Here is a 10,579-nt window from a genome sequence, read left to right as displayed (position 1 = left end):
TTTATTGCGATGTGCGTTTTTTTTTTTTTTTTTTTGTTGCAGTAAAGGGAGATGTACTTTTTAAGTTGTTAGTGTTTTTCTTTTCTTTTCATAAAGCTGAAATATTGGTGCTTGTGAGAGTGGGGAAACTCGGAATGAAGAAAATATGCTGTTGTCGTCTTGTCCTGAGATAAAAGAGGACTCTAAACACTCTTCCTAAAGGGGGCCTTTTCGAACCGGTAGGTTTTTACTCCCACCCGTCTTGCAAGTAGGTGTTCGTTCGTAGCAGTCAGATGATTAGATAGGTCCTTTTCTCGACTTGGCTCTTGTCAGTGTTACTGTGTGAGTGGGAGGTGCTACCCCTTCGGTTCCAAAGTCCCCTTTATGACTGCCTTTATTAAAACCCAGGGCCGGTGTGACTGGCCGGGCTTCGAATGAGTCTGTGTGAGTGGATTGTGTCAGCTCATTGCGGAGGTGTAAGAGTGAAGCAATGTGTTGACCATGGGAAAAAGCACTACTGTACACAAAATGGTTAGATAGCAATGTGGAATCGGCTCCCGAATGATCAATAAATGTGACTGAGTTTCAGCCGCCAACCAAGTGTGACGTCCTCTTTTTCCAACTTTGTCCTGTCCTGTAGTCTGCTGGGATCATGTTTTGTTTGCTTCAGGGGATAATTTAAGACAAATTTAATGAAAGAACATAATGTTCTAAAAAAAAAAAAATTTGTTTCTTTAAATTCGAGGGGTCAGTCTGGAAACTTTGAGGTTAAAGCATCATGTCTTCCTTTACAAAAAAAAAATAAATAAGTGAGACTTGAAATGGGTAGTGCTGCCTGTTTGACATAATGAGAGTACTGGCATAACGGATAATGAGGACTACTTTAAGTACAGATGCTGTATGTTCAGCACCCAATTTTGTAGCATTGGTCTCCCTCACTTCTGTTGTTTTGCGCTGGAAGTCACTCTGGATAAGAGTGTCTGCTAAATTAATGTAATGATGTTATAGCCTATGATTCAGTCACTTAACTCTTCGACTTGTGGTCCTGTTAAGTCATTTATAACCTCTCACCCAAATCTTTGACTACAACCATAGATAATGTTAAACATTAGGTAAAAGCCAGTGGCAACATGGTATCCCCCCCCGAGAACAATACCATGTGAAGCAGTGAATAATCTGCTGTTGAAGACAAGATGTGTAGCTACTTTTACTCAAACGGATAACGTCTGAGTGACAAAATATTGAAACATTGGAGTGGGGTGTGTTTGTGTGTTCTAAACAATCAGCTCCAATCAACAATCAATCTCTCCACCTACCTTTCATTTTATCATGAAGGAACAGTGCATCTAGCGGTCTACATCAGGGGTGTCCAAACCTCTCCTGGAGGGCCACTTGTCCTGCATGTTTTAGATCTCTCCCTGCTCCAACACGGCTGATTCAAATGATCAATTCGTAACGAACTCCTGAAGCTACTGAATAACAAACTGATCATTTGAATCAGCTGTGCTGGAGCAGGGAGAGATCTAAAACATGCAGGACAAGTGGCCCTCCAGGAGAGGTTTGGACACCCCTGGTCTACATCAAGAGGGGTTAGCATTTTGGGGTCAGCTGTAACTTAGGAAATAAAGTTGCCATAAGGAGAGAGAGAAATTCGTCTCAGTTGACGGAATCAGAGGAAGGTCTGGTAAGGCAGCTGCCAGTTGTCCAATTATTAACAAAAGCTCTCCACGTCTGGATGCACTACGTCCTGTAAACTGAAAGCATAAAATTCCCAGATAAAATGTGTGACCACCACGATTAGGGATGATTTCATTTGGATTAGTAATCTGAAATGATCTCATTCCGTCAATTAAATATACAAGCTCAATGTTTGCGTAGTGCCTCAAAGAAATAAGGCAAGCTTAGCTGAGGTCTGTGGCATGTTTTGCACGGGTAGTTTTCCTGGAAGATGCGGTTCAGTGGATGTCATTCGCTTTTAGTAATTTAAAAACAACAAAGAAAAAAAAATCAATGTCTCCAGGGAGGTTCGTGATTTATTTAGGGCTGACACAAAGAGCAAGCAACTGCCTGTTGAGAATGTAGTGCAAGTACATAGTGTATATAATACAGGAAGGATCTACAAATATTTTTTAAACCAATCGATGGTTTATAGTTGTCTCACTGCACAAAAATTAAGGTTGTTTTTTAAATTTTTCAGCAGATGTTGCAACCTTCTACACTTTGCTATGTCCAACTACAGCCAGAGGGTTGCAGACTGGTTTTAATTAGCAATGCAAACATTGCAAGAAAACAGGTTTCAGTTTAGTCCCAAGACACTAACAACTTTGATATTACTTTTGTAATGTTTGAATACATTTCCATTGCATATCTTCTTTTTTCTTGTGATTCCTTGACAGAATTAACTTCAATGCACAGACAGCACTTGTCAGAAATGGTACACCAGTGGGAAAAAAGACATGGCTGGAAATGTCTTTCATTGTAAGTGTCATTAATATTGTTTCCACATAATGAATGCTGCTCCAGTATGATTGAACAAATAAAACCTTAGCCAGATTGGACTGACTGGTTGACTATGCACAGATGGAAAGGTACTGATGTTTAATAATAGCTTGGAATCTTAATTGCCACACTTTGTTCTGCCCTCACGTTTCCTTACCTCACTGCATTATTAATTTTACCACCAGGTGGTGGTAGAGGACTGAAATAATCACGTGCTGTACCGATTCTCTTTCTGTATTCCAACAGAATTTTAACATTCAGTTAGTTAAATGCATTGTGTATTGAGACACATTTTTGTATGACGAGAAATACATTACCTGCTTGTATTGCAATGGCTGTAAAACTGAACTATGATGCGATGTGATACAATATGTTACGTTTCCATCAAACGGAAAACTTTATGTAACTTTATTGAAGGGTCTGTTGCTGAAGATAACTACATTGCTGTTTGTGTGATTAACTTGAGTGGTTGTAGAATTGTTTTCATACTCAGGTAATTTTACGTGCTTAGTCTAATTTTTTTTTGACAGTAAAATGTATTCCAGTGCAAAGGTAAGTGCTGTGTCACCTGTGTTTATATTAATCATAATTAAAGAAATGCAATTAAAAAAAGGATCACTTGCATTATGTCTACATTACTGCCATTTGTAATCAATTACCTCTAAAAGGCCTATATAAATTGCCCTGGTCAGTTTTCTGTTGAATCTATACTGTTTACTACAAGATGTAGATAAAACTGCGCTGTCCTTTTTCACTTATTAAAGGAGGTTAATATAAAAAGACATAATTCATAGCATATTCATACCATTGTAAAAAAATGTGTACAAATATAATGCAAAACCAAAACATGAACTACTGAATTTGTGCTGCAATCCAAGCCAGTCCATGTGGAATGAAATTATGAGAAACAAAGAAAAAAAATCTTGTCTAACCCATCAGTTCATCAATGAAACATCCTCTGGGCATACGCTAATGGATTGAGTTGTTAGTCTGAATAGGGTCGATCTGCTCCTGTGATGCCACAGGTGATCGAATCAAACCTGAGCGTCAATTCGATTGAACTTTTCGAGGCCTGTACAATTGAACTGTTCTTAAACGTGTAGAGCAGGGGAGCGAATAAATAAAATCCAACCCCAGGTACTTGGACCTGTGGGTGAATATGAGGAGTCAGGAAATTGGTATTAAAGGGAGAGCACACCGTCTCTGACCCTGGCTTTGGCTCCAATGGCCCTGAACATTATGGGGTGGCGGGCCATAGTCACAGCCTATTAGAATAAACAAAAACATTTTATTTTTCTAGGAGGTCCCATTTGAAATCAGATGACTTCTTTTTCAAAAGACAGCTTGCCAAGGCAGGAACATGCAGCCACACAATGGACCACGTATAACGCATCATTTTCGATTCTCAATTTTCAGATACAGCGTTATGAGTAATACCCTAGAGTTTATTCAACAAAAAGAGGCAAATTAATTTGAACTGTTTTAGCATGTTCCAAGACTAAGTTGCATAGTCGTTAAAAGAAAACTTTCCCCCAGATCAGAGGGTGGATTTAAAGCATTAAGAAGCAATTCTTTGCGCAAGCAAAAATAATCGCTCACAAGCGCTTTGAGTGAGGAAGTGGCAGAGAAAGGAATAGGTTACCCAAAGACTTTTACCATATGAACACATATTTATCATAGTCATCAGCAATGTGTCATATTGTAGTTTTCAGTAGATAAATACACAGCAGGGATGAGCAAAAATATTTTCCAGTCATACATCAGACATGTTCATTAAGGGCTTATTGAGCCATATGTTGTAGCTCTTTACTTATCCGTATTGATTTCAGTCAAACATGAATTAGCAAGTAAGGAAAGGAATTTATAACATAAAAATGAACAATGGAGTGCAGTAAGATCTGATACTTTTACTCAGTGACCAAACAATTCTTGGAATGCTCCAGCCTCCCACAATCATTCTTAAGTGTCCATTTATACATTACATAACATTAATTTAGTGACTTCCAGCACAGAACAGAAGCGAGAGTCATGCCCTCTTGTTTAAATTTGTCACATTTTTCCCCCCACACACACACACACGGTGTGGTGATGGGAATTTGTCCGTTATCGGGAAAAGTTTTCTAAAATCACTGGCTGATGCCAGGCATGGTCTAAATGGCTATATAGCTTCTAGTGCTGGCTTAGCAGACATGTCCTAATGAACACTGAATGGTTTTGACCTTTTTGCGCATGAATGTAACATGCAGGTGTCACGGGTTAGCAGACCTGGACACCCAACTGCCCCAACCAGTCAGCCCACCACAAACCAGGTAGGTAGCAAAAAAAAAAAAGCCAAACTATTACTACAGTTAGGTTTAAAATCCTACATAAGTGTAGTTCATTTAAGGTCAGCACACCCTGGAGTCACCCCCTTTTGCCTACTCTCTCCACAGCAGGCCCTGGCAGAACCTTGCCCCCTCCCTCCTGAAGGATAGCACCCCCCACAGGTAAGTGCAGACTCCAACCCACATGGTAGTCCCCGCACTCCCTGGCAGATAAGCACTGCAAATTCCCCACATAAGCTGCAGGTGGCGCCTCCCTCTGGCCAGGGTGAGTTGGTCCAGGATTGGGGACTAACCAGGTTAGGGGGGGGGGGGGTCACAGGCTGCCACAGGGAGCACTCACACACACTTGATACAAAACAGGCGTTGCTGCTAATTGCTTCTCCCCCAGGCAGCAACACCAAAAAAAATAAAATCTTAAAACCAAACAATGCAAAAAAAAAAAATCCCCAAAAACACCCTTGTGTCCCAAGTGAAATGGAGTCCCTTGGCCGTCCGGATGCCAGACTCCAAGTATTTCTGTGCTGCCAGGTGGGGTTACGCTGCCTCTCAGATCCGATTGCCTTGCTGCAACTCTTGCGAACGTGAAGAGGGAACTGAGAAAACCAGCGTAGTCACCCCTGGTCACCGTCACCGTCACTGTCACACTCACACTCACACTCACCCTCACCCTCACCGTCACCCTCACCGTCACCCTCACCGTCACCCTCACCCTCACCCTCACCCTCACCCTCACCCTCACCCTCACCCTCACCGTCACACTCACACTCACCCTCACCCTCACCGTCACCCTCACCCTCACCGTCACCCTCACCCTCACCCTCACCGTCACCCTCACCGTCACCCTCACCCTCACCCTCACCGTCACCCTCACCCTCACACTCACCCTCACCCTCACCGTCACCCTCACCCTCACCGTCACCCTCACCGTCACCCTCACCCTCACCCTCACCGTCACCCTCACCGTCACCCTCACCCTCACCCTCACCGTCACCCTCACCCTCACCGTCACCGTCACCGTCACCGTCACACTCACACTCACACTCACACTCACACTCACACATGTATTGTGCAGAACTGAATGCAACACATTCCTTACAAAAAGCAGGGCGGATGCTCCTGCTGTTTACGCCAGTTGATCAGACTGCGGTGGGTCTGAGGTTGACAACCTTCCTCCTCCCTGGGCTCGCTGTTCCGCCCTGCACAAACACAAAAGCACATAACCAAAAAAAAAGGAAAAAAAAACCCAAAGAAGCTAAAAAACCACTACAAAATAATACAACTTAATACACACCACAACAGACCGCTTCCACATGTACTCCTGCTACTTTTCTCCAGGCAGCTGTCCCATTACCACCCCAACCAACTGCTTTTTAAAATCTGTGAAGCTCCCCAACACCCCCAGCTCACAGGTGCCTGGCATAGCTTGCTCAGTATTCAATCGTTCAGTAATTGCTGTGCCACACCCACATGCAACTCCCTGGGCTGCCCAAAACACTGCCTGACACAGACTCGCCCTGAGCTCTTTGGCCTATCTAGCCTTCTCCCCCACTATATGTTTGATTAGCTTCGGCTGTGCTTTAAGTCAGCGTTTCCCAAACCTCTCCTGGAGGACCCCTTGTCCTGCATCTTTTAGATCTCTCCTGCTCCAGCACAGCTGATTTAAATGATCAGTTTGTTATTAAGCAGCTTCAGGAGTTCGTAGCGAGTTGATCATTTGAACCAGCTGTGTTGGAGCAAGGAGAGATCTAAAACATGCAGGACAAGGGGTCCTCCAGGAGAGGTTTGGGAAAAGCTGCTCTAAGTGACTTTGCTGAGTCCCTCATCTGAGCCATCAGTTTCACTCACAGAGGTGGGTGAGTTTCCTCTCAGGAATCAGTTCATTATCATTTTCCCACGGGGCTTGCATTGGACACACTTTGTCGAGGGCTGAAAGCAGAGCATGGAATGGATGCAGTCCTGGAGGACGGGAGATTGAGTCAGACTATGGCCTAGAGTCTGCGAGGGCCAGGGCAGAGAGGCAGAGCTGTGGCTGTATGACGGGACCCAATTATCTCACCCACGTCTTTTCTCAGTCCAGATTGTCAGACATAAAAAACGCGTAATGATAGTCCCAGAGCGTCTCTCTCGGTCTCCTGTTCTGACGGTAAGCTCGCTAATGCCGTATTCCTGGATCAATTCTGCCTCGAGGCTGAAATTGTAATGTCTCCCACTGGCAGCTGAGGGATTACTCATGTCAGCCCGTCTGGACGCAAGCATTATGGGACAGATGGAGAAGTCGGTGACAGCACGATGGCACAATAATAAGAAATGAGGCTACTTTAAGCGAGAAGTCTTTTTGAGCAACGGTCGATAGAAGAAAATTTCTCCAGTAAAGCCATTAAAACATTTCTAGGAATATATAACAGGGCAAAACTAATCTCTGTACATTTACAAGCATTATTGTTATTCTCTAATTGTGTCTCATGTTGTGATGTCACATTGCTTGCCCAGTAGGGTTCTGTCTAAATTACCCCTTCCTTTGATGCTACCCACAGTTTTGTTCAATTTCAGCTTCTTTGCTTACATAATCGTAATTGTAAGACATGAAGAACTTTAAGTTTAATTGGGCAATTTAGGTGACTGAATCACCACTGTCTCATCAATGACAAAGAGAGGCTGAAGAAGGCTTGCAATGCTGATAGCCGTAGTGGTTTTCCTGTATGGAATTGTTTTACATTTACCTTTTGAAATGCTTTGTTTACTTTGAGCCCCACCAATGCAATCTTATCACTGCAGTATTAATAAATGCTAAGTCTGGAAAGAGAACCTCAGACTTTATGGCATCATCTCTAATACTACTGGCACTTTCGAGCAACCAACGTGTCTCCACGACTGCATATCCAGTGTAAGCCCAAAAGTCATTGAATGTATTTTCTGATTTATTAAGATCTCCCTACATCAAGGGGCAATTCTGATACATCACATCATGTCCTACTTCAATGACTGTCATTGTGGTATATCACCCTTTTCTCTTGGTATATCTAGTGACTGTGTGATATATGGTAATGTATGTACTTGACTTCCCTCAGTTTTCTAGGCTTTCTAGTTTCAGGTTAGCACAAGTCAACTTACCACAAAAGCGGTAGTGCTTGAATAGTGTTGTGCTTACACTCATTGGTCTGGGAGTGTTGTTAGTTTGGTCTGTTGCTCATTTAACTTGGATGCATACACTTCTGATCTGTGGCACTGGAAGCCGCTCTGGATAAGAACATCAGGTAAATTAATGTAATGTAATGGTATATCAAACTCTTGCCATGTAGATCTACAAATAACAGCAGGGCTGTTCAATGTCAGACTATAAAGTGATACACTGGAGTGATTAGTTCTACCAGTATTCTGCCAAAGTCTAAATCCAGTTTGTTTTCTCCAGCACTCACACACTGAAGCCCACTCACAGTATCGGCATCCAGTCATGGCACTGTAAATGTAATCACCTCTGTAAATATTTCTGTTCTCCTTCATTTTGTGCAGTTTAAAGGCGCCTCTCAATTTATGGACTTGGCATAAGTTTATGATTTTTCAAATTTTGTTTCTCATGCATACAAAAACAAAAAAATCCTTTGTTTGGCTTTGTGTCAGAATCATTGTGGAAAAAAATTGCCATAATCCAAACAGAACATACAGATCTGCAGGCTTTTTAAAAAGCATTTTTTCTTGACAGTTATGTAGAGCAAATGTGTGTGTGTGTATGTGTACTGTATATACTTAAAAATGTATTCTGTCACCCTGCCAATAAATAGTAGCAGATAAATTACTCATAACAGCAGTTCTTGGACTTCCGTTCCCCTCCCAGGATTTGGACCAGTTCTGTTCAATGCTGTACTGTACACAGGACATGTTTGGTAATTATATTAAAGCTGTTTCAAAACTGCCATTGAAAAGTATCATTTTCCAGGCAGCCCCACAGTCAGTAACCTTTCACCTACAGAACATTATGTGACATTAATTAGCAGCAGGCAGCTGAAATGAACATTTTCTCCCCTTTGCCAAAACACCAAACAAGTGCCTTGACAACCAAAGGCAGTCCAAAAGATGAAAAAAGCAAGGAATTAATCTTCCTTTTTGAACAATTAATTTGTTATTGGACACACTGACAGCTGGGAACCATGGGACCATATGTTAAATGAGCTGACGAGAACAGGCCTTTTCTTTCAGAAATATTTGTCATTGTTTTTTTATTTGGCAGCAATTCAGGGTGATGTACAGAGCGGTAATACATAATGTGTATACACCACCATATAGTCCTAAAGGCAATGTAAAAATTCAAAAGGGTTTGGTAAGGCACTGACTGCTAAAAGGAACTACTACATACCTCATAGCCACTACAAGTTAAAACACTAACAAGCAAGAAAATACTAGGTACAGGATCAATGTCAATTCTGCAGTTACAGTCTACAGGTTCTTACATCAACACTGTTAGTGAGATCAATATAAATCCTACAGATATCACTGCTGGAAGCAGTGTAATGATTGGTTTTATTCAGAGGAGTCTAGATTCTGCGGCGGTCTAAGACTAAAGTGAACAGCAGAAGCAGACCAACGACTTAGTTGCTCTGACGATAACAGGCAGCTTTTTTGAAACTGCCCAAGGCTAAGGAGCAAATCCAGGGGGTGGAAAGTAATGGTTATTAATAGTTATGGTCGGTTTCCTCATTACAATTACCATTTGTTTTCTCTTCCCTATAAACTGCATTTTTTCTTTTTTTTTTTCTAAGATTTAAAGGTTTGTGGTGCAGTTCAGGAAGTGTGTTGCCTTGTCTTGCTTAATGCTTGTCAGCAGTGAGATCCTCCTCATTTCTATTTTATATTTTTAGCTTCCACATACAGTGACTGGGGGTTATGGTGGCACTCAGTTGAAATGGTTGACATATATTCTGGGTGGACAGCTCTGGTCTGTAATCTCCTTGTGGACTCCTCATGCGTGGGTCAAGGAATAATGGCAGTAATGGAAAGTGTACAGAGATTGTGAAGGGGTCAATAGCACGGGCTGAGAGTGCGGTTCACAGAGGGAGGAGGGAGTGTTAGATAATCTTTCATAGGGTTCATTCTGAAGTGTCTATTTTTTTTTTCCATAGCACCCAGCTCAGATATTTTATTACCACAATCTTCAATGCATAATGCATGATTTATATGTTTTGGGGTTTGGCAGCTTTTTCAGTTTTCTCACATGTCTTGAGGCTTTGCAATCAGTGCTCTCAAAGGATCAATTCTGGACTGTGGAACTCTGACAGTGTTTGTCCTTTCCAGGCTGTCTATTACAGACTGAGGCTCTCATATACGCTGGGGTGTCATGAACAGAGTGTAACTATTGGCTAAGATCATGTGAGATTGCAAGCTGTTTTGACTCATGCGTTTTACATAGCGGTTTATATAACTGACAATGAGAGTCTAGTCTGAATTATATTCAGTTATACGGTGAGCATAATCATGAATGAATTCAATCAGGTTTATGACAAATAATTAAACCCAAAGGAAAAGGAACAAAGCCAGCAAGTATGAGGCGTATTTATGGTGTTGAGCAGGTAGGTCCAAGGTTTGGTTCACTACCCAGTACATTAAGTCATGTTAAGGTCACAAGAGTTGTCCTGGTTATCTTAGGTTTCTTTGCTGATGTCACACAGCTCTCGGAATCTACTGTCATTGGACACCAGCAAGGAGCAGCTCCAGTGCTGGAGGACTGCAGGGTATGGCTGGTTTCCTGATGGTTTCGTTAGTAACTGCATGTGGATCAGGTGATT

Source organism: Megalops cyprinoides, chromosome 1 (assembly GCF_013368585.1).
Source record: "Megalops cyprinoides isolate fMegCyp1 chromosome 1, fMegCyp1.pri, whole genome shotgun sequence".
Lineage (NCBI taxonomy): Eukaryota > Metazoa > Chordata > Actinopteri > Elopiformes > Megalopidae > Megalops > Megalops cyprinoides.
This window is presented reverse-complemented; position numbering follows the sequence as displayed.